The sequence below is a fragment of the Mauremys reevesii genome, linkage group 7, assembly GCF_016161935.1.
Source record: "Mauremys reevesii isolate NIE-2019 linkage group 7, ASM1616193v1, whole genome shotgun sequence".
Lineage (NCBI taxonomy): Eukaryota > Metazoa > Chordata > Testudines > Geoemydidae > Mauremys > Mauremys reevesii.
The window spans coordinates 37,870,483-37,881,265 of record NC_052629.1 but is presented as its reverse complement, the minus strand read 5'-3'; positions in this window follow the sequence as shown (position 1 = coordinate 37,881,265).

The window sequence follows — 10,783 nt, the reverse complement described above, 5'->3', positions numbered from 1 at the left end:
ACCAATTTCTTAAATTATTTGAAAACTCCTCCCTTGTGTTTATCATTATTGGCGAACACAGGAAAATATACATGAAGCAGAGAGGTTAATTGATGGCTACGTTTTAAGTGATCATCAACATGGATACAATTATACATTAAATAAAGCAAACCATGCAACAACAGAAGCAGAAATATTTTTGCCATAGTCATAAATGCATTTATGCAAAGTAGAAAATATTAAATCCAGTGATATACACTTGACATTTCCATGATGTTCATAGTGAACATGCACAATTAGGTTTTTGAATTGAAGTCTAAATATTATAGTGTTCATTTTAATGAAGTACTGTCTGTTGGGGAAAAAAATCAGAGAACTTAATGTTTTTTCTGTATTTAATTTAAGGCCTAATACAATTATATGTTCTTCTAATTTGCAAAAATAGCAATTTATGACTTTATGCTACTTCCTTATTCAGTGAACTGATGCAAGGGTGGGGGTTTTTAAAATGGATTCTAAAAAGCAAACTATGCCTACTACATTATAATTTTACAATATTTAAATATACAGTTTGAATGTATTTATTTTATAAACAATTATTTCAATTCATTGTGATATGTTATGATAAGTGGATTTAGTATTATAACCAGTTCTGATTCAAGGATTACTGATGTTGGGGGGAGGAGGGGAATGTCTTCCCTTGTAAGGGGAAGATATGCAGGAGAGTTGAAACTGTTCACAAAATTTCATGAATTTGCACTGTGCAACTTCCCAATATAAGATTAAGTGCAAATGGCAGCTTCATCCTGAAGACTCCAAAGATTTTCAGGAAAAACGATAGCCACCTTGTGCATCCTGGACAGGAGGAAATGTTCTCCTGTCCTCCTTTCATGGCAATGCAGTTTTCTTCTGAGTTCCCTTACCACATGTGCTGTATCTGAGACTACAGAGCAAGAAAATCATCAGGTACAGAGGGTGGCATGCCACATAGAGTATCTGCTAGGCTTACTCCAAACCAATGGTACCCAACCAGATAGAATGAGGTGCTTCTGCTGGCATGAGGGAAGAGGGGGAGAACACAGTATGCTGGCAGTCTCTGGCCCATTCCTGGGTAGTATGGCCCTTTTCTAGCTCTTCCCCTCTCTTTGTTCTGCACTGCACTATTGAGCAGAAGAGGGCATAGGACACTGGGTAAAAAGTGTGGCAATGCTATGACAAAATATTTTAAAAGAGACATTTAGACTATTAGCCCCTGAGGTTCAGTTGTAATTTTAAAATCTTTAAATGGGCTGAATAGGAAAAATAAACTCACCTTAAGGGTAATTTTTCCACTGCTGCTTGAAAATAGTTGAAGAAGCAATTAGATTTCCCTTTTTTGTATGTGCAAAACTCCAGTGGGACACTTAAGCAGAAAAAACAAATAAACCAAAAAACAGAGTGGGAAACTATAGCCAGGTATAAAAATCCCAAGGTCTTTATATGTTAAGAGCTCCATTCTGGTGGGATGGGTATTAAATAGAAATGTGATTTTCTGACATGAAAAAGAGGGGAAATCACTCAATTTATGAAAGTTTGATAAACTTCCAGCAGGAGTTTTTGCCTCACAGTGAAGTATTCATCTGAAATATAAGAGTTAATTTAAGAACACAGGTGCCATAAGGCATAGAATGTAAACTCGCCACACACCCCTCCCCCCCACAGTCACTACCTCCATGTCTCTGAATGTATATACGCAAGAAAAAGCTGCTTGCGAGAAGCCTTATTGTACATTACACTAATTGACATATACAGTTCAAAGCACAGGGCTAGAAGAACTATTTTCTTTTTGAAAGGTAATTTTTAAAGCCTGTTTATTAAAGTTGGGATTATGTTCACTAGATGGGCCTGGCCTAGTGTGGGCATGCCCAGCATAAGCCTGCCCATCCTCTCAACCAGGATCTTTGCATTTGTCTGAAATACCCCCTAATCCACATGTTTTTGGGGGCTGGGGCAGGAGAGTTACCATGATGGTTTGGACAGGGGTATTACCTGTTACCTATAAAAATTAATCTGCTTGTTTTTCTCCAGGACAGCAGTGTCAAGAAATTCAAAGCTATATTCTAATGGTGCTTTGGGATTTAGGAGTGGCTACAACACTGTGCAGACCCTATTGAACAGCCTTTTCCCATATCCGTGACTACTAGGTCTGAGGAGTTTCATCTCCTCTTCACAGACTTGGCCAGTCATAGAACAGGAAATCTGTTAAATTTGGAATGCCAGAGTACCATAAGGAGCTGAAAAAAATCTGTCCTATAACACTCAGACTGTGTGTTAATCAATGTTGGGAACAAAAAGCACATTGTTCTGCTTTGAGTTCTTCATGTTTTTGTACCCCATGTCCTACTTTCATCACTGAAACTGTGATTTGACAGCAAACTCTTTTAGCTCTAAGAAAATAGTTAAATGTAATCAAACAAACTGGCAAAAATAAAATTCCTCTTTCCGTCCCCCCCAACCCCTGTAAAATTTCCATAAAAGCTGCTGGACAAAATGGTGACATTTTGCTCTTTGTAGGTGGCTTTATTCAGTTTTAGACTTAACTGCAGCAATGGCAAAGTTTGGGCCCATCGGTAATAGATAAGGTGGTATATTTCTTTGCTGCAGAGACTGAGGGTACGTCCATACTACCCGCCCGGGTCGGCGGGTAGCGATCGACTTCTCGGAGTTCGATATATCACGTCTCATCTAGACGCGATATATCGAACTCCGAACGCGCTCCCGTCGACTCTGGAACTCCACCACTGCGAACGGCGGTGGCGGAGTCGACGGGGGAGCCGCGGACTTCGATCCCGCGGTGTCTGGACGGGTAAGTACTTCGACGGGTAGTACTTCATACTAAGGAACTAAGGGGAGGTACCTTAGTTCGAACCCCCCCTGTGAACCAGGCCTGAGTCACAAAGACCCTTGTTTTTTCTGCAGAAATAAAATAAGATGACAAAATAGTTTCTCATAAATATTAAGAACATTTAAAGCAAAGCTATTTAGCAAAAGAGATGTTTTCATTTAATCTTTCTGAAATTAAAAATAAATGCCAAATTAGTTAGGAACAATTCTCAAGTGAATTGTTATGAGAGTGAAATAATGGGATGTATTAAAGTATTCCTTTTTAAATTACGGTGTCTGACTGATTTTTTAATATTAATGTGTTTTTAAACAGATGTTGCATAGTAAAAAGGAAGCAAGAACATAATTTCTACAAGAATTCAAACAGTGGGCCAACTATATTTTTGGTTTAGGTGCACTGGCCTCATGGGTCATAGATACTAGAGAGAAATTAGGTCCAGTGTACCCAAAAGAGATGGTAGAGACATATTTGGGGAAGGATATATTTTGGATTCAATCAATATATCGGAATAAATACATTTAGATCCAGGATCCTGTTTTAGGTCCTGATTCAGTAAGGTATTTAAATATGTAGCACACTCAAAGTACTTAGGCCATGATTCAGGAAAGTAATTGATTCCCTTTTCAGGAAAGAACTTAGACACAAAATTAACTTTGCATGTGCTTATGTCTGATTTCAGTGGGAGTTAAGCATGTGCTTAAAATTAAGGAGATACTTAATTTACTAAGGATGCTTTTTTGAATATATGTAGTCCTGTTGATTTTGGTAGATGTAGACACATGCTTAAGTACCTTGCTGAATTGAGGCCTTAGGGCCCACTCATTCTGAAGGCAATATTTTGCCATTGATTTCCATGAGAGTAAGATCAGGCCCTTAGAATCTGTTATATTGTGTCTTTGTCCTGGGAGGATGAAAGACAAACTGCATTACTAAAATGTCAATCCTCTATTCACTGAGTATTTTAGTATATAAATATGCTGTAGGTTAGAGAGTGAAAGCTGATTACCTGAGAACTCCAAGATCTCTGTACGCTCTGTTTATAGCATCTAGTCAGTTTTGCAATTCAATGGAATTTATTTTGCCGCCTTTTCATACATCAGGTTCTGGCCACTGCTGAAGGCTGGATAGTATTCTAATGAGATATGGATACTATTATGTCCTTTCAAGAAACATGCTGGGATGATGAATGCCAAACTGAAACCCGCATGGAACAGCAAATAATTTTCAATTATTTTAATAACAGTGCAGTTATTTTATTATCAATTAAGTTCAATTCATGTGGAAATATTAATTTTGACATTTGTATTTTCTGAATACTATATTTAGAAGATACATGACAAACTAAACAAATAATAAAGTAGTAATTGGGAACCTCAATGTACATCTCAGACAGAGAGAAAATGAGAGAGAGAAATTTTATCTAATATACAATGGCTTTTAAAGATTATGAAATTTTATTTGTAGTGCTATGCAGCAAAACCTTAAGCATATTCTCACCAGCAACCACACATCACACCATAACAATTCTAACTCAAGAACCAATCCATGCAACAAACCTCGATGCCAATTCTGCCCACATAGCTACACCAACACCATCATCACAGGACCTAACCAGATCAGCTACAACATCACCGGTTCATTCACCTGCACGTCCACCAATGTTATATATGCCATCATGTGCCAGCAATGCCCCTCTGCTATGTACATTGGCCAAACTGGATAGTCACTACGTAAAAGGATAAATGGACACAAGTCAGATATCAGGATGGCAATACACAAAAACCTGTAGGAGAACACTTCAACCTCCATGGCCACACAATAGCAGATTTAAAGGTAGCCCTCTTACAGCAAAAAAACTTCAGGACCAGACTCCAAAGAGAAACTGCTGAGCTTCAGTTCATTTGCAAATTTGACACCATCAGATCAGGATTAAACAAAAACTGTGAATGGCTAGCCAATTACAAAAGCAGTTTCTCCTCCCTTGGTGTTCACACCTCAGCTGCTGGAAGAGGACCTCACCCTCCCTGATTGAACTAACCTCGTTTTCTCCAGACTGACTCTTGTCTGCATATTTACACATGCCTCTGGAAATTTCCATTACATGTGTCTGACGAAGTGGGTATTCACCCACGAAAGCTTATGCTCCAATACATCTGTTAGTCTTAAAGGTGCCACAGGACTCTCTGTTGCAATACCATTGTGACCTTAAGAGCATCTCTATGCCAGAAGGCAAGGGGATCCCTCCTATCTAGCAGTGAGTTAATAGAATAATAGAATATCAAGGTTGGAAGGGGCCTCAGGAGGTCATCTAGTACAACCCCCTGCTCAAAGCAGGACCAATCCCCAACTAAATCATCCCGGCCAGGGCTTTGTCAAGCCTAACCTTAAAAACCTCTAAGGAAGAAGATTCCACCACCTCCCTAGGTAACCCATTCCAGTGCTTCACCACCCTACTAGTGAAAAAGTTTTTTCCTAATATCCAACCTAAACCTCCCCACTGCAATTTGAGACCATTACTCCTTGTTCTGTCGTCTGGCACCACTGAGAACAGTCTAGATCCATCCTCTTTGGAACCCCCTTTCAGGTAGTTGAAAGCAGTTATCAAATCCCCCCTCATTCTTCTCTTTTGCAGACTAAATAATCCCAGTTCCCTCAGCCTCTCCTCATAAGTCATGTGCTCCAGCCCCCTAATAATTTTTGTTGCCCTCCGCTGGACTCTTTCCAATTTTTCCACCTCTTTCTTGTAGTGTGGGGCCCAAAACTGGACACAGTACTCCAGATGAGGCCTCACCAATGTCAAATAGAGGGGGATGATCACGTCCATCGATCTGCTGGCAATGCCCCTACTTATACAGCCCAACATGCCGCTAGCCTTCTTGGCAACAAGGGCACACTGTTGACTCATATCCAGCTTCTCGTCCACTGTAACCCCTAGATTCTTTTCTGAAGAACTGCTTCCTAGCCATTCGGTCCCTAGTCTGTAAGAGTGAATGGGATTCTTCCGTCCTAAGTGCAGGACTCTGCACTTGTCCTTGTTGAACCTCATCAGATTTCTTTGGCCCAATCCTCTAATTTGCCTAGGTCCCTCTGTATCCTATCCCTACCCTCCAGTGTATCTACCAGTCCTCCCAGTTTAGTGTAGCCTGCAAACTTGCTGAGAGTGCAGTCCACGCCATTCTCCAGTAATCAATAATAACTGCATGTGGCATTAACTAACTATATTGGCAGCAAGGGGAGGCAAGAAGAGCCACTGAGGGCACCTACATGATATCACAGATCTGAGTCTGGCATTCTGGAAAGTCCTGAGAATTTATCTAACCGGAGAATGCTTTTTGTATAAGAGGTAATAACTATATACTGGCTTGAACAAACGAAGAACAGTGGCAGAGGAGTCTATTAGCTTAGGATACAGTCATTACCAAGTTGACAAGGTGCGCACACAAGCAATTAGAATTATATTGAAACAAAATGTGATCTCTCTCACATACATCTTGTACACCTCAATGTTCAGTGTGCTTAGGAAGGAGTAAATCCCACAACCACAATGAATAGTTTTTTACTTTATATTTATTTTAAAAGCTCCTTTTTTCACACTCTCCTTCAACTAAATGTATTTCTCATTCAAAATTTTTGTTAAAACTTCAATGGGGAAAGATTACATTCCCCTATACTCCCATCTGCTCTGCTGTTGTTGAAACTGTGGGAGATGGAGGATGGATGACTGAAAGGTTTAAAAAGGAATAAATGCATTATTTATTATCTCATTTATTGATATATTTATTATAAACACATTGGGATTTATTACAATGATATGTAATAAATGATGAAAAGGCTCTAAAATCCTCTCTGACCATTTACATACAAGTTTTTTATGTGACTCTTGATCTTAGAAAACAGCATAGGTCAAGTTGTCAGTATTAGCTAAAAATAGCCTCTTGGAGCAGGAGTATATAGTCTCTTAGCAGTTAGCCCCAGTGACATACTGTGGGAGTAAGAAAACAGATGGGAGTGGAAAATAAAATAGAAAAAATGTACAAGAATTTTTTTTTCATACTATATGGTGGCCATTTTCTTCCAATTATGTTTCTATTCCACCAAGTGCTGGAGAAACTAGTTTGAAATGAAACGAGTTTGAATGAAATAAGTCTGACCATATCTGTTTCCATTCTATCAAACAAATCAGAATCAAATTCCTTCCAATTAAACAGGTCAGCATTGCATTTTCCTTTTCTTGCCTTTTAAATCCTCTGCCTTTTTCTCTATCCCAAATCATTTGTATACCTACATTTGTTTTCCCTCCAATACTGTAAAATTTCAAGAAGGCGTCAAATGAAGATTGCAGTTAATAACAGTGATGGACTATAGTAACAAGAAAAATAGACCAAACTCCTCATTAGTGTAGCTGCATTCCATCCAATGGAATTATGCCAAAGATAAAATTAGTCTATTAATGTTTAATTTTCATCCCATCTCTTTTTGCACTCTGTGACAGGTTGGATCACAGAAACCCCCTTGGGACTGCCACCTGATGTGCTGGGACTACCTCTGAGCCCGTTTTCCCTGCCAGCTTGGGACTTCAATACCTTACCTTGTTTGAGCCAGACATGCTTGCCTGCTGCAAACACAGACCCAAGTCTGAACCACGTCCCTCAGAAGCTCCAGGCTTAACTGAAAATAGCTTAAGAAGTGCTCCTGTCTCCAGCACTCAGATACCCAGCTCACAATGGGGTCCAAACTCCAAATAAATCTGTTTTACCCTGTATAAAGCTTATGCAGGGTAAACGCATAAATTGTTCGCCCTCTATAACACTGATAGAGAGATATGCAGATAGAGAGAAACCTGTTTGCCTCCCCAGGTATTAATACTTACTCTGGGTTAATTAAAAAGTGATTTTATTAAATATAAAAAGTAGGATTTAAGTGGTTCCAAGTAATAATAGACAGAACAAAGTAAATTATCAAACAACATAAAATAAAACACGCAAGTCTAATCCTAATACAGTAGAAAAAAATACAGGTAAATCTCACCCTCAGAGATGTTCCAATAAGCTTCTTTGACAGACTAGACTCCTTCTAGTCTGGGCCCAATCCTTTCCCCTGGTACAGGTCTGTCGCATCTTACGCTGGGGTTACGTTCTGCAGTCAGCACGTAAAGCGAAAATCGCGTATAGTCAAAATGACCCTTGAAAAATCCCTTAAATCACCCATAAAGTACAGTTTTGTGTATACAACCCTGTACAGTACTATCTTTGCATACAGCAATGTACAGAACAGTATAAAATAAAGACTACATATGCAAAATATAATTTTACAGTATTTTTAATAACATAACAGAGAGACGGAAGAATGAAAGAATAAAAAATGAATACAGTACAGTACTGTAAACCTGAACAGTCACCAGTCATCCTGGGTATTCTTGCTAGTCTTGTACTGTACACACTCCAATGATTAGTCTTCCTCTTCCCCTGACAACACTATAATTGAGTTGTCAGGGCTTGATGTCGATACAGGCGACGATGGGCCAGGCTTGGGTGACGGAGAGCAAGTCATAGACAAAGTGGTTGGTTCTGGTTCAGCTCGAGAAGTTGATTGTGTAGGCTCTGCTTCTGCTGGTTGTTTTTTCTTTAAAACATGGTGATTGGCAACTGTCGCTGTTGTCTCTTGAGCTCCTCAAACATTTCTTGGTACAGTCTCAAATAATCTGTAATACTACGTGTGATTTTGTGGCTTCGTTCCATAGAAGGATCATATTCAGAAATTAAATCATTCAAGTATTTTGCTGCTTGGAACACTTCAGAAAATTTATGAAGATTCCAAGTTGCTGGCTTTTCCTGTTCATCATCATCTTCGTCTTCTGTAGATGATTTTATCAGTTCCTCTAACTCTTCGTTAGTCAATATTTCTCTATGACCCTCAATTAATTCCTCAATTTCTTCCTCAAGGATGTTGATGAAGCCATCGCCACCCACTTGCCTGGCCACCTGAACAATGAGTTTCACTTCTTTGTCAATCGTCGGGAAACCCTTAAAATCATTCATACAGTCTTCCCATAGGTTTCGCCAACATGCATTGACTGTTTCAGGCTTGATTGCATCCACTACCTGTTTAATATAAGTTATGCAATAAGCAAGGTTGAAGGACTTCCAACACTCCATCACATTAACATTGAGAATCAGCATCCATAGTGGTAAGGATCCGTGAGAATGTAGGCCTTGTGTACATAGCCTTGAAACAGCTAATGACGCCTTGGTCAAGAGGTTTGAGGATGGAGGTGGTATTGGGGGGCGAGAAAGATGACTTCAATGTTGTTATGCACAAATCGGAGTGCCGCAGGGTGGCCAGAAGCATTGTCTATGATCAGCAACACTTTAAAGTCAAGTCCTTTCTCTTCAAGGTACTGCTTGACCTCCAGAATGAAACACTTGTGGAACCAATCCAGAAATAATGCTGCCGTCACCCAAGCCTTTTTATTTGATTGCCAGAACACAGGCAGGAAATTTTTGTTCTTGCCTTTTAGGGCGCGGGGATTTGAAGCCTTGTAGAGCAAGCCCAGCTTTATTAAAAGCCCAGCCACATTGCCACAAAGCAACACAGTCACACAGTCTTTAGCTGCTTTGAAGCCAGTGGCTTGTCTTTCTGATTTCAAAATGTAAGTGCGGGTGGGCATTTTTTTCCAGAAGAGCCTAGTCTCATCAGCATTAAAAACTTGTTCTGGAAGATAGCCCCTTTCCTCTATGTTTTTCTTTAATTGTTTGGGGTAGGCGTTTGCTGCCTCCTCCTTGACAGATGCAGCTTCACCAATAGTCTGCATATTTTTGAGGTTGAAGCGGTTCCTAAAACTGTTAAGCCAACTTTGGCTGGCTTTGAATTCCTTCTTATCAGAAGGCTGTCCCTCCTCGGTGGGAGGTTTGAACAGTGCATAGATGCTAAGAGCCTTTTCTCGCAACATGTTGCCATTGATAGGCACACGTTTATGGTTCATGTCTTCCAGCCATAAGTTTAATGCCTTTTCAGTCTTCACTAAAGTCTTATCCCGCACTTGGCTCATCACCTTAGAAGTTACTGGAGCACTTGATGCCATGACTTGACAAATTTCTCTCTCTCAAATCTTGATGGCAAGGATGCTAGATTCGTTGTGGCTGTATTTATGCGTTACATTGGTGATGGACATACCGTCTCTCAGTAAGTCCAACACAGCCAGTTTTTCCTCCAGCATTGGAACACATCACTGTTTCTTCGGCTGAGCACCAGGTGAAGTAGGCAGCTTGCGTTTAGGGGCCATGTTATACGAAAAATACGTACTGTACAGTATCTTTAAATAGTACAGGTACAGTAGAATCTCAGCGCGGCGAGATGTGCACAATATGAGAGGCACAGGGAGACTGAGTACTGTAGTGGGAACAGCAGATTCGCTTCTCCCATCTCACACTCACTCTGGGGCATACGCACTATTTAAACTGTTTTTGTTTTGTTTTGTTTTTTGCCAACCCTCCAGGGTTATTATAGGGGAGAACCTTATCACAGGCCTAAAGACATGCTGTTGCTGTCAAGTCCCCCACCAAAAAATATTTTAGTGGGAATAGCAGATTCGCAACTCATGCTGGTGAAATCACCTGCACTTCCCCCTGACCGCGTAAAGCTGAAATTGAGCATGTTAAATGCGCGTAAGATGCGACAGGCCTGTACTGTCCTTGTTCCAGCTCAGGTGGTAGCTAGGGGATTTCTCTGCCGCTCCCTTTGTTCTGTTCCCCCTTATATATCTTTTGCGCAAGATGGGAATCCTTTGTCCCTCTTTGGGTTCTTACCCCTCTTTCTAAATGGAAAAGTGCTGGGTTAAAGATAGATTCTAGAATATTAAGGGAATTGGCGAGTGAAATTGCAAGCCCGTTAGCGATGATTTTTAATAAATCTCTAAACTCG